The following is a 15178-nucleotide window of genomic DNA, read 5'->3' on the forward strand; positions in this document are numbered from 1 at the left end:
TGTTATGGATGTTTACGTGAGCTGCTGCTGTTAATTATAGGAACTTGCTGTACTTAACCATGATTATATCTTTGAGGGCAATATTACTGTACTGCTGTTTATAAGCCTACTGGCGACTCTGCTGTAGTGCTGTTAACTCTTCCGCTGATGTTCCTGATATTTCTGCTGTGAACTGCTGTTTCTTCCTATTGCTGTTGCTGCTGTGATCTGCTGGTTTTTTATAATTACAAATATTGCTGTGAAATTTTATAATTTTTCTTATTGCTGTGAATCGCTACTTCTTTCCACCGCTACTGCTGTTAAGAGACTGTCATTCGTTGATGCTGTTTCACTCGCTCGTCGACAGCATCACAGCATCCAGTTCCCCTACAGCCCTGTTTGCCGCACCGTGTTGGGAAACCTAGCGCTGTTCCACCACAGTAACCCGTCTAAACGGCCTACACACACCTAATCTTTTTTGTTTCTTTTTTTTTCTTAACGCTGTTTCTGAATTATTCGAAAATTGCTTCAGTGTGCTTCAATAGGAAATATATTTTTTAGAGTTTTTAAATAATAATAATAATAATAATAATAATAATAATAATAATAATAATAATAATAATAATAATAATAATAATAATAATAATAATAATAATAATAATAATAATAATAATAATAATAATAACAACAATAAACTAAAAAAGTCACCATAATTTAGTTTTCAGTTAATTTCATTACTTTATCATATTGTAATTCGAAACTTTTACCCCTCATCAGCCTAATGCTTCAGGATGAGATGTGATCTTAAGAGCCAAGTCGGGTTTATAGCTCTTATGATTCTCCAAAGTCACTAAAGTTACATACGATTCATGTAGTTACCTCAAGATGCCATATTCCCCAACATCATTACGGACTTAAAATTTACACTACAAACTAATTCTTTCAACATGATATAAATATGAGCCGAGTCGGACGTCTCACGGTGATCACATTCATAGCTGTCACATTAGGCAGGATAAAGTTGCATTGGAAACCTTTTAAATTATGTTTTAGCTTTAGCTTGGTTAGAGTGAAAGCCATGCAGACAAGAGATTGTGAACAGTCATCCTTGATTCGCCGCGACTTGGAGTATTTTTTTATTTGTTGATACCGACGATACTCTCCCTGCACGCGACCCCATAACTCTCCTGTGTGTGTTTGTGCATCTTACTGTGTACACTCATACATACACGTCGTTAATGTATGTATAGAGTATGTGTGTGTTTGTGTATCTTACTGTGTACACTCATACATACACGTCGTTAATGTATGTATAGAGTATGTGTGTGTTTGTGTCTTACTGTGTACACTCATGCATAATACATCGTTAATGAATGTATACAGAGAGATATGAATATGTAAAGATATAAATATATTCATAGTTGAATAATTAGATGAACGATTAGATCCTGAGTGACGTTCTGATATCATTAACAAACTTATTAATACGGACAACCAAGATTAGTTTCACACACGTTCATAACTAACACCACCAACACTGTCAAAACAACACACACACACACACACACACACACACACACACTACGTGTTTGCTGTTCAACACCTACATTAATCTGAATGTTCACTGTATGTTCCTTTACCTTTCTCTAATGAAGGCTTTTGTTAAACCACCAATGTATGTAATAAGTCATTTATGTCCAATGTATATTTTCAGCCTTCGGGCTGCAGAACTTTTTCAATAAACCGTTAATTATTACACACACGCACACACACGCACACGCACACACACACACACACACACACGCTCTTAATATATATTCGGTATATCATAGTAACAATATTTTAACTTGTTCTTAAAATTATATAAAAACTTTGTATACAGTAAAAAAAATATTCAAGCGATGGTAAATAAGACAATTGTATTTTTTTAACATAATTACTGTAATGGGGATATAGAGAATATTCTTATATGTAGTATTAACATAATCTGTATCTAAATAAAAGTTACAATAATGACATAACCCCATTAATGATCATACAATACTTCATCTGACCTCATGATCATTCATTGAAACTTGATCATCAATAAAATGTCTTCGGATATTTTTTTTTTATTAATATTTAAATTTACCCCTAAAATATACAGAGTAACTTATGACTGAGCGTGTTGGTAAAGTCTCTACCGCATATTACTGTATAGTCACTACACAAGTTCGCCGCCATAATGGTAGCTGAAGAGTCTTTACTTAACTTTAATTTCTTTCTTCTATATCGTTTATCGTCTTAAGGTTTTATATAACCTTTAAAAATGTTTAGTAATGTTTGAGGATAATTTTAGGTAGTGATGATAATAATAATAATAATAATAATAATAATAATAATAATAATAATAATAATAATAATAATAATAATAATAATAATAATGCATATCATTATTATTGTTTATCAGCATTCATATATACATACAGGTATATAGACATAGGTATAGTAGCATATATTTTCGTTTTTACACACACACACACACACACACGAATGGTCCTCTCAAAGATGTGTAACCAAACACTAAATCAAAGGTAATTACCAGACCATACAGGTACTCAAACACCAACGCCATGTGGGTGGGTCAAGGGGGGTGTTTACCAAGGGGGGAGGGGGGGGGAGTAGAGATGTCACTAGGGTCTTGTGTAAGGGGGAGGGAGAGGAGGGGGAGGGGGTAGAAGGGGAGGGGCTGATGGAGGTAGAGTCGTGGGGTAGGGGGGGACACGGCATTGACCTCGGGGTAATAGGTCAAGCAAGATTAACCTTTTGGACGATACGGGTGAATGTCATTATAAGACAAGACCTAAGGAGGTTAATACACAGAGCACCAATCACTGTGTACCAACCAGAGTAACAGAGTACAAACCATTCAGAGTACCAATCAGAGTATCAACTAGAACACTAACCAGAGTACCAATCAGAATATCAACTAGAGTACCAATCAGAGTAACAATCACAGAGTACGTAGCAGGGGAAACTCTAATAAGTACTGTGGTGGTAGAGAAGTACAACAGCAAATACTCAACGATGTGGTCATTTGTCATGTTCGGCATATAGACTCAGGTAGGCCTGGACAAGACTCAGGTAGGTCTGGCCAGGACTCAGGTAGGTCTGACCAGGATTTGTGTAGGTCTAGCTGGCCAAGACTTACATAAATAAGTCCAATTTTCAGGTAGGAAAGGCCAGAGATCAGGTAGGGACTGGCCAAGAGTTCAGGTATGATTGGCCAGAGCTCAGGTAAAAGGGGTGGTGGACAATGTGGAGGTTCGAGGTTTGCCAGGGAGGAGACCCGTGCAAGGGCGTGGGGAGCCGCTACCGCCCGCACCCTCTCTAAACAACTGGCCAATTGTTCCTTCACAATGGCTCTCTTCTGTGAGATGACCAAACCCGGGGTAGCCCACCTCCGAGGAATTTACCCTAATTAAAATTATATATCCTAACTTAATAGTCCCACAATCCCATGTCTCAATCACCTATTGGTACCAAGAGTAAGTTACATTGCATTAGTGAGTAAGATCAACGTAGTTAGACCTGACAGATGATGGAGGAATACAGAAGGGGGAAGTGGGGGAGGAGGAAGAAGAAGATCTTGAAGGAGGAAGAAACGTGGATCAAATCAAGTGCAACGCGATGAAAAGGGTTGAAAGAAGGGGGAAGGAGTGGGTGAAGCGGGTTCCTGCTGGACTGACCACTGGGAGCCAGATGAGCCGCTCGCTACACAGAAAAGACGCCAGAACTGGACTCGGCCTGGGTCCATTGCATGCCGGTTGAAGCGTTGAATGGTGGTGGTGGTGGTGGTGGTGGTGGGTCTGGGGAGGGGGGCTTGCACGATACGTCTTAATAGTGGCCGTTAACCGAGCCTTTTAAAAAGAGCTCGCGGTTGATAATGGTCAGTTAGTTGTTCCAGGAGCTTGTGAGGGGGGAGGGGAGGGGGGGAAGGGCACTGCTGCACGACGGGTCCTTGGCTAGCAGTTTTATGCCTTGGTCTCTATCGCGTTCAATACCTTCAACTAGTAGTAATAGAACGATGATTGGAAACCCCCTTCCATCTCCAACCTCCTTCATCATCCTTCTCCCCTTCACCCTCCCCTTCATCCTCCTTCTCCCTTTCATCCTCCCCCTTCATCCTTCTCCTCCTTCTCATCCCTCATCCACCTCCTCCATTATCATCCTCCAACTCCTTCATCCTCATCCTCCTCCCTCCTCCTCCTCCTTCATCCCCCTCCTCTTCCTTCATCCCCCTCCTCTTCCTCCTCCTCTTCCCTCTTCCACCTCCTCTACTGACCCTTCTCATTACCAGCATCACAGACCAGACACGACAAATAATCACCCTTCAATATTCTCAACCATTTACTCCCGGACAGAAAACAAAGACAACAAATAAATAAAATAACTAGAATTAAAAAACAAAACGAATAGAAAGTAACAGAAGAAGAGAAGAAAACCCAAGATCATAAATGGAAAAATATAAGTAATTTTTGTCTTGTACTCTACCTCTCTCTCTCTCTCTCTTTCTCTCTCTCTCTCTCTCTCTCTCTCTCTCTCTCTCTCTCTCTCTCTCTCTCTCCCCACATATTTCTTTCATGGTATCTGTGTCCTTTGATCCGTCCCTTAACAAAGGTGGGAGAAGAAATAAAAGATAATAAATAGATTGAGAAAATTAATAATAGTGAACAAATTCGTATATCTTGGAAGAGCACCTCAGTTTTTTTTTTGCAAATTACAGGTGAGTGATCAAGGATGGTTGATGGTGGTTGTTGTGGTGGGTGGTTGGAATTGTGGTGGTGGTTGTAGTTGTGGTGGGTGATAATTGTTATAGTTGTGAAGGTTACAGGAGGTCAAGGGTGAAAAGTGAAACGACAAAATGAAGAAGGAAGGAGGGGTGTAGGAGGATTGATTGAATGGAAAGTAGAGGTCACACACACACACACACACACACACACACACACACACACACACACACACACACACACACACACACACACACACACACACACACACACACACACACACACACACACACACACACACACTCTGTCTGATCCTAATGACACTTCGTTCTATGTTAGGAGAGAGTGGATGTCTTATACGCATGCACTCCTACAGCTACTACGCCCACCTCTACACACGCCCACACCTACACACGCCCACACCTACGCACAGTCACTCCTTTCTATACCCACAGTTAGGCTAAGTGTGCCCCTGTCTCATCGCCCTTGTTGCCTATGCCATTTCCGGCCCCATATTTTGCTTCCCACCCACGCCCTTCACCCGCCAGTCCACCACGTCCGCCGCTCTCCTTCCACGCCTCTCCTCCCATACCCTCCCCACAATCACCCACGCCGTCTTTCCCACGCTCATATCACCCGCCTAGTGGCCCAAAACGCCCCTACCCCCCCCCCGCCTCCTCCTTAGGTGCCCGCCTCTCACGACTCAACCCGCGCCTAGTCGTTCCTTCCTTCACCCGCCATCCCATCCGACGCCTTCAACGCTCCCATGGTAACCTCTGCCCACGTCGCCTCCCTCCATCCCCATCGCCTATGCCACACTACAGCTCCCCCACCCGCCCACACCACCACCTTCCACCACGCCCACGTTTCCTCTACCACTCCCTGCCCACGTCACCCCTCCCGGCCCTACACCCTACCCACGCCCACTCCCACACACTCCCCACGCCCACGTCACCTCCACCCCCTCCCACGCCCTACTCGCTGGTACCGGAACAGGACGCTCATTTTTGCTGGTCTCTCCTATTACCGGGATTTTTACTCCGGTCGTCATCAAGAGGCAGGAGTGTGGCCCTCCACCTACACCGCACTCCACCATACTCTACCATACTGCACCATACCTCGTCTATCTCCACCACACTCCACTTCCACCATACTTTATCTTTATCACTACCCATCTCCACCATTCTTCATCACTCTCCACCACCATAATCTAGCACCACCACCTACAACCCTACCTCCTTCACCAACATCGACACTGTACTTTACTGCTTTTCACCACCACCACCATATTCCTTATCCACCCATTACTTCCTCCTCACACCATATCCACACTCTTCCTCCAACACTACCACACTCTTCCTCCAACACTATCACACTCTTCCTCCAACACTACTACACTCTTCCTCCAACACTACCACACTCTTCCTCCAACACTACTACACTCTTCCTCCAACACTATCACACTCTTCCTCCAACACTATTACACTCTTCCTCCAACACTACCACATCTCTTCCTCCAACACTATCACACTCTTCCTCCAACACTATCACACTCTTCCTCCAACACTACCACATCTCTTCCTCCAACACTATCACACTCTTCCTCCAACACTACCACACTCTTCCTCCAACACTACCCCACCATACACTACTCTACCACACACTTACCGCCACTACTAGCACCACCACCATTACTACTACCATCCCCACCACCACTACCTCCAATACCACCACCACTTCTACCAGGTAAAGTACAGCATCAGATAAAATACAGCAGGGGGAGAACATCGACAGGTAGAATACAGTTACAAATAGAATACAGCAACAGGTTAAATACAGTGACAAATAAACTACAGCGGCAGATTAAATACAGCAACAGGTAAACAACAACAGCAACTAGGAGAGGATACTGTATATGGCTGAATTTAGAACACTATTCAGCACTGGGTCTCTATTGTGGTATATCAGAGTTAATATAGGTTTTTTTTTGTTCTCCTCTAAAACCCAATTCCAAAATTTGTGTACGTGGGACCATAAGGCAGACGACCACTGCTTTATAAATGAATTTGTCATTTTTACCAATAAACATAAATTTGATTCTCTACGGGGTAATTTTTTTCTGTCGTAGGAAATTTAAAATATTCCTGTTACTTTAGAGGGAAAAAATGTATAGATGTAGTGTATGATAGAGAAGGGGAATAAAGACATAGACTGTACCTCCGGGTGTAAAATTGGCCAGCAGTAACATTAACAAAGTTGAACCTATTATTACACAAGGATAAATCCCTATTTTTGAGACGATGACTCCGGGGATCTGTTCACAAATCTGGTCATTAACGCGACCTGGCTGATTCTGAAATGGCGGCGACCTTGATCAAACATGGGTCAGGAATTATTATAAATACCTAAAAATGGCGTGCACTCTTGAGCTGGTGAGAGCGGCTCTTAGTCCATTATCTCTCCCAAATTGCTCGTCATTAAGAAATATATCACATGAATTGCCAGGATTACCATTTGATCTTTTGAAGTCATGTTGCTGCAACGGCCGGACCAGGATACAAAACTTTACAGCAACAGTACACTCGAACAATTCATAATATATCCAAAATATCCAATGGTGAAGCCAAGTTGGATTTCAAAATTGGCTCGATAATATATTTTAATAATAGATGCGCGAGGGAGGGGGCTACTGGATGCCGTGTGAGAATAAAAAACATTTAATTCTTGAACAACATCTGAGGCAATTATCAAGTTGTTATATGCAGGTGGTCTGTTAATTGGACATGACCGCTATAGGAAGGGTAACCGTATTATAGAGGTGACCGTCATAAGAGAAGTGACAGCTACTGTAAGATTCATATGGATAAATATCAAATTACATCGAGTTTATAATTCACACACACACACACACACACAAACACACACACACACACGACTCATTAACGAAACATTAAGGAAAAAACAAACTAACTCAGGTGTGTCGGTAGGCCAGGTGTAGATTGTCCAGGTGTGAAGGTAATTGACTGACTTATTCTACTACTACTACTAACCACCTCTTATACACACACACACACACACACACACACACACACACACACACTAATAAATTAAGGTCACATAAGGTCAGCATAATATTACTCAAAGTTTAAAAAGCATAAATAACTTTTACTCACTCTATCGACAATACTTTCAGTCTGGTTATTTGTGTATCAGAGTGATGAATACATTTGAGGCAGTGGTATAGAGACAAAGTGGCTAACTCACTATAAATGTCCAAGTGGGTTGTGTTTGACCTCCAAGTGTTCTTTGTTGACACTCTGAGGTCGGGTAGTTCTTGTAGTAGCGGTGGTGATGATGGTCAAGTTAGTGAAGGGGGTGAGAGGGAGGGGGGAAAGGGGGGAAAGGGGGGAAGGGGAGGAAGGGGGTGATCACAGCTGGTTGTAGGTTATTTGGGCTTGTTTTAAAACGCTCCAATCTGACCTAACCCAACCTAACCTCCCCCCCCCCCACCAACCAAAGAAACGTATTACAAGTCCAAGTAACGCTGAAGGACATTTATTCTAACCCAACAAGAGACTAAGCCATTGATATCAACTCCCCAATAAGAGAAAACTAAAGATATTAACACCGATGAAACATGAACCAAAAAAATACCTTTAGTTTTTACCTTAACATAATTAAAAGCAGCTGATTACTTTAACTCCAGGTAAAAAAAAAGTGATGATTATTTTGATTACAACAAATAGATGCGGGCAATTACTGTAACTCTCCAGGTTATAAATACAGCAGACTACAGTAGATTCTGGTTATTAATACAGGAAATTACAGTGACTTTAAAAATAATAATGATAAAACAGCATAAACAAAAATAATAATAGTATTTCAATTAATACATCTAGATACTTAAATAAAACTAAACCAAGACAATTAAACCTAAATTAAAACTTCCGATCAAGAAAAAAAGACCAGATTGCTTATGGCTATTACAAAAAAAATCCAGATCACGTCAGAACAAGTCAGGAGTCTGAGGACACGTTAGGAACATGTTTGGTGAGGAAGATGGTTTTAACTCGAGGTTTTAATTCCTGGTTTTACTGGGAGGTGGTGAGGGGGGTTTATGTAGAGGTGGAAGAGGGGGGGTGATGAGGTGTATGTCAGAGAGAGAGAGAGAGAGAGAGAGAGAGAGAGAGAGAGAGAGAGAGAGAGAGAGAGAGAGAGAGAGAGAGAGAGAGAGAGAGAGAGAGAGAGAGAGAGAGAGAGAGAGAGAGAGAGAGAGAGAGAGAGAGAGAGAGTCAGTGTCACATAGTAAGGGGGAAGAACGAGAGATTTGAACAGAGGAAAAGTAAGGCGATGGTGAATGAGGGGAAATAAGAGAGGAAGAAGAAGACATAAGGAAAGAGAGAAAGAGAGATAGTTGGAGAAAGGAACGAAGGGAGAGATGGTGAGTGGAGAAGGTAAGGGGAGAAGTGTGAGGGGCGTGAAGAGGGAGGAAGTAAGGGGATAAATGCCTTCAAGGGAGGGATAGTGAGAGAGAAAAATGGAAGAAGAGTGAAAGCTGAGGAGGAAGATGAGGAGGAGTAAGACACAGCAGGATGTAGGTGAGGGGAGAGGAGGAGTGTGGGAGGGGAATGAGTAGTGAGAGGAGTGAGTACTGAGGGGAAGGATTACCACGAGGTAACTTAAAGAAGGGATTTAGATCTCAGTACTAATGGAAAGAGGGAAATGTGAAGGAGCAAAGGGGGGAGGGGTGGAGAGAGAGAGAGAGAGAGAGAGAGAGAGAGAGAGAGAGAGAGAGAGAGAGAGAGTCAAATGTAGGAAAATCAAGTGAGGGGAAGGTGAAAAGAGGACTGATCAGGTGTATGTGTGGGGAGGCCAGGTGAAGGTAGGAGGAGACTGGGGGCTGGCCACTAGCTCACCTGAGGACATGTACAGACACCGTTCGTAAATAATTCAACGGCTGGAGAGGAAAAAAAAAACCCTCGGTTATGCACCATAAATACAATTAGAACTTTGCGAGTCAATTATGATCGTGTACCTATCGCTTTGAAGAAGAACAAAGAGGGGTTATTACCTGTGTTGTCAATATGGCTTTGTGTTGGGGGCCGGGAGAGGCTCCTCCGCCCTACACGCGACAAAAAAAAAAAACCCACAATAACAAGTCAATAAAACTCTTTTTGTCCTAAACATTATAATGGGTATTTTTGTCTCTGGGCTGACAAGCAGTGCTGAATAACACTGTTCAGATGGCAACATAAAGTGTTTGGGATTTTTATACGGTTCGCTGGGGGGTGTTTGAGCAGGTGAGGCGCCACGCTACCAATACCATTTTTTACATCTTGTTATGGGATTTTTTTTCCGTGTTCTAGCCAAATGCGTAATTGTATTTTGATATTAATAATGCAAAGTTATATTATTTCCTATTCATTTAATGACTTTAGGAGATTTCTGTTTGTCTGTGTCTCTCCAGTGGTGGAAATGACAACATATCAGTTCTGGTCTAAATAATCCACTAAAGATGTGATGACTTTGTTGTTTAGTGATACAAAAGATGGAAGGATGTAATGAAGATAAACTTGTGGAAGCTATCTTACATTATTACCTCTTCCTCTCTCTCTCTCTCTCTCTCTCTCTCTCTCTCTCTCTCTCTCTCTCTCTATCTCAACATCACCTATTCCCTCTTGCTCACTCCTTCAGTCGCCTTGGCATCAGCACCAGGGCACAGGGACCCCCAACTTGCCGTAAACAACTGGAAGTATTTTGCGTGGCTCGGGGCTCTACAGGAACACAAGTCACGTCTAATTAAGTGACTTTGTCGGAAACTGTTGGTGTGTACAGGCCAAGTCTTCCTGTCCGGGGGTCGAGCGAGGTCGTCCCCGTCACACACTTACACACACACATAGACATACATATACATACATACATACATACTCTCTCTCTCTCTCTCTCTCTCTCTCTCCCACACAAATTATATGGTCTCAATATCTTAAGAGAAGGAAGGCAAGTAAAAAAAAAAGAGTAAGTTTTGTTATTAAAAGTTTCCTTGCGTACACTCGACAATTAAAAGTTGCCATGTCGATATTTTTTGTTTAGGTGGCTCAATACTTTGCTTAAACGTCGACGTCCTCGGTAATTCTAGCACAGTTAAGTAATTCGACGCTGGAGAGAGAGAGAGAGAGAGAGAGAGAGCCTCACATACACCTAACCCACAGGCTGTATTTCTTAACTAAAGGCTTGGAGACATAGATAATGATTTACCTTTCATGTTGTATCTGGACACAAGAGATCAACCCCACATACTATACAATGAACACCTGGTGATGTTATATTGAACAGAAGGAACATGAATACGAAGTAACGATCAAACAGTGACAATTTTAAATATTCGTTACTGTTTTTGGGGTTGCGGTGGGCGAGTGGTTACATTCCTAGCTTTCTGTCCTAATGACTTCTAGTTTGATCCCAGAGGATTTCTAGTTCATCTACTGTCATGCCGATGGGATTCACTTTCACTATTCATTTTCATCGTCTGAAGTGTTTTAACAGGTAAGGTTATTCACACAAAAACCTTTTCACTTTCAATTATTTAATGTGAATTTTGCAAAGTGAATATTAGCAAGAGTCAGTTTTCATGGTCGGTTAAACTAAGCGTATGCAAAAACTAAATAAAAAAAAACTACATCTTTTATTCAACAAAAGAGATAACAGCTATTATGTACAAATATTTATATAACTACAAGTGTGTTCATTAAACTCCTTCATAAGCAGTTCAATAATATAAGGTGTATATTTTTTTTAATAATAATGATCTTTTTCGTATCCATGATGTATTAAAAACTAGTAATATATCCACAGTCTTGTTAGTGTGTGTGTGTGTGTGTGTGTGTGTGTGTGTGTGTGTGTGTGTGTGTGGAGGAAGATGATAAATGAATGAGTGTGTTTGTAAGAGTTGCGTGGTTCGTGACATCAACTCGGTCATGGTACACGCTTATTACCAACATTTTCCACGTAAAGCATAAGTCATGAAATTAAGGGCGGATGGAGGGGTGAGGGAGTTGAGGGGTGAGGGGGTAAGATGGAGTGGGGAGGAGGTGGTGTGAGGAGGTCGGGTGGTGAGGTGGTGTGATGGAAGGGTGGTGAGTACTAAGAGCAGTGTGGTGACATACCGTGCACAACTCGATCACTCACTCTGTACCTAATACATCTTTCTATAACAACTTAATAATACTCACGACAATAATACTGACGGACTTGAAGTAGCAGAGTGAGGAACGGGTGTGGTCATTACTAGAGCTAAAACCCCCCACCTCCCCCCCCCATGGACCCGAGCGACCACAGTTGGAGCTAATTTGCATATTAAAAAAAACTTAAAACATTTGTCACCGAGACCCTTTCATAACACACGACTGTTTCGAGAGGTCGAATGGTCATATGCCAGAACTATCATGCTTTACAAAGGTCGTCTTTATACCGGAGGAGCAGAAGGGCGAGTATCGTTACGGAGAGAAAGAGGTGGATTAGTAGCAATTGGGAAGAACTACCCTCTAAACACCTCGACCGGTATATGGGGTAATTATATTTTTTTTTCCTTGCCATTCAGCTACCGGTGTTGGCAGCAGAAAACTTCCCAATGTCTCTGTCAATTGCTGATAACATTAACAGGTAATTATGTCCGGCGGTATCTACTGCATCCACCGGTAACTAAGCAGACGTCAGCTGGCCTCGCCCCACCCCCGCTTCTACTACAACTTAGTTCTGAGCGGCGGAGGAGGCGGCGGTGACTACGGCAGCGGCGACGGGTACGATGGACTGTCAATGACATGCAAATCTTGGGGCGCAACTGGCGTGAACCCAGACATTATGAAGGACCTCCATCCCCGCTGTGTTTCCTCCCTGACTGACCTGGACTCCCTGATCCTTTCGCTTTATTGCTTATCATGCTTTATGCAAATGAGGGAGACGGCCGTTCATTTCCCTTTACGAGTCTCTCACTGCTTTGTCCTGGAGGGTCGCGTAGGGGCACTAGGAGGCCCTCACTCGCGCAGGATGCCTCCTCGTCTCCTTCGTCGCCAGTACCTACAACCAACCAACCAACCAACATAGGATAACACTAATGCCCCAAGATAAAACCAGAACTACAGGATAACAATAATAGCCCAAGATAACACCAGGATTCCAAGATAATACTAACACCCAAAGATAACACCTCAACACCCCAGGATAACACCCCAACACCCCATGATAACACCCCAACACCCCATGATAACACCCCAACACCCCATGATAACACTAACATCCCAGGATAACACCCCAAGATAACAACAACTTTCACACCCATAACTGAAATCGTTGTCTGAAGTTTAAAGTGCGTTGGTATGTGTGTCTGCCAGGTGTTGGGCTGGGGTCGGTCTCAGTGTATCTTGACTGTGCAGGTAGAGACGGGGGCTGAGGTGAGGGAAAGGGTAGAGGGTGGGTAGGACTAAGGGTAGGTAGGGCTGAGGGCAAGGAAGAAGGCTGAGGTAAGGGATAGGATTGAGGGTAAACTTTAGGGATGGAAGAGTTAAGGGCTTGTAAGGGCTGAGGATAGGGAGGGCTAAGGATGGGCATGGGTTGACGGCGGGTGAGGGGGGAGAGAAAGGGATGCCGATTTAACCTTAGTCAGAAGCGTTCTATTTTACATACAGGTAATCTATTTAATCTTTTTCCAGTCCGGGTTCCTATATGTCTTCAATTTTTGTGTCCCGATTTCCCTTACTGCATTATAATTTACAAGTGGCAGAGCTAGTCCAAAACTTCAAATCTCCCCCCTTTCCCTTCAACCCCCTCCCTCCCTCTTTAACCTCTCCCCCTCAACCCCTATCCTTTCACCTCCCGAACTATCACAAACCTCCATGTGAGTATGTATACTGTATATGTATATAAAAAAAAACCACACACACACATACATACATACTTGTGGCTCATCGGGCGTATAGTTAATGCATGCAAAGTTCTTACTAGAGAGAACCGACTGTGTGTGAAACCTTCTAATGTGAGGTCTTGGTGGTGGTGTGGAGGCTGGGTGGGTAGATGACTGACTGGGTGGGTGACTGACTGACTGATTGACTGAAATGACTTAGTATCTGAAGTCTCCCTTAATAAATTTCGTATTGCTAATTTATGACGGCATAAAGGGAGGGGGGGGGAGGGGAGGGAAGGAAGGGAGTGAAGAGATAAAGGGAGGCTGGGAGGTATAGGTGGAGGAGGAATACGATAACTGAAGTCCTCCCTCTCTCCCTCCGTCCGTCCATCTTTCTCTCCCTCCCTCCCTCCTCTCTCCCTTCCCCCTCCCTCCACCTGACAACTCTCACGGAATGGTCTACCTTCACAAGTATCGACCAAATTTTGTTTATAGAAAAATACCAGTAACGGGAATACGCACCTCACCTAAGGTCCACTAATCAAAGAGTTCACAGTACAATGACTTTTGAAGCTTCATTAACTGAAATGCGAAAACGCCATATCATTCAGCGGAAACGTCCCCCCAAAAAATTATTCAGTTTAATCGAATTTATACACATAATATATTCATTACAGTCAGTTACATGGGAATAAGGGGGAGGAGAGATATATCTTTTTTATTTACAGGATGTTCGGATATCATTGTTTACAGTAATATGGATCCGGTTGACTGTAACTGAAGACTGTATTTAACTGTTATTGTTTTATAGATTATGGTGACTGTACCTTAGAAGACTGTTACAGTTATGGGTTAACTGTAGTTTATTGTCTTGCAGGTAAGTAGTTGACTGTAGCCTATAGTGTTACAGGTGTGTAGTTGACTGTAGCCTAAAGTGTTACAGGTGTGTAGGTGACTGTAGCTTATAGCATCATATAGTGTTACAGGTGTGTAGTTGACTGTAGCCTATAGTGTTACAGGTGTGTAGGTGACTGTAGCCTATAGTGTTACAGGTGTGTAGGTGACTGTAGCCTATAGTGTTACAGGTGTGTAGGTGACTGTAGCCTATAGTGTTACAGGTGTGTAGGTGACTGTAGCTTATAGCATCATATAGTGTTACAGGTGTGTAGTTGACTGTAGCCTATAGTGTTACAGGTGTATAGCTTTCTATAGCTTATAGTGTTACAGGTGTGTAGCCTATAATTACAGGTGTGTAGCTGACTGTGACAGGGCTTTTTGACTGCGGTGATCCACAACCATCGGAGTGACAGCGACTCACAAACGTCACAAATCCGGCTTATGGCAACTCACTATGTTATGGATCCAGTTTATCACGTTATAAATCCGGCCAAATCCGGCTCTTAATCACAGCTGCATCCCTGTTATAATTATTAACCCTTTGAGTACGATGTTAACCCCTCCCCTCCCTGAGTACGATGACAACCCCGAGTACGATGAATTAACTTTCGAAAGTGATGTTAATCTAGAGTACAAC

The 15178-nt window shown here is 42.7% G+C and overlaps 1 protein-coding gene across 1 annotated transcript in view; it reads right to left on the reverse strand.

Annotated features, from left to right (window-relative positions):
- The window catches only part of LOC121873618, a 70882-nt gene that overhangs the window by 319 nt on the left and 55385 nt on the right, over positions 1-15178 (reverse strand). The window lies entirely within an intron of this gene.

The sequence above is a fragment of the Homarus americanus genome, unplaced genomic scaffold, assembly GCF_018991925.1.
Source record: "Homarus americanus isolate GMGI-L3 unplaced genomic scaffold, GMGI_Hamer_2.0 scaffold50608, whole genome shotgun sequence".
In the NCBI taxonomy this organism is placed as follows: Eukaryota; Metazoa; Arthropoda; class Malacostraca; order Decapoda; family Nephropidae; genus Homarus; species Homarus americanus.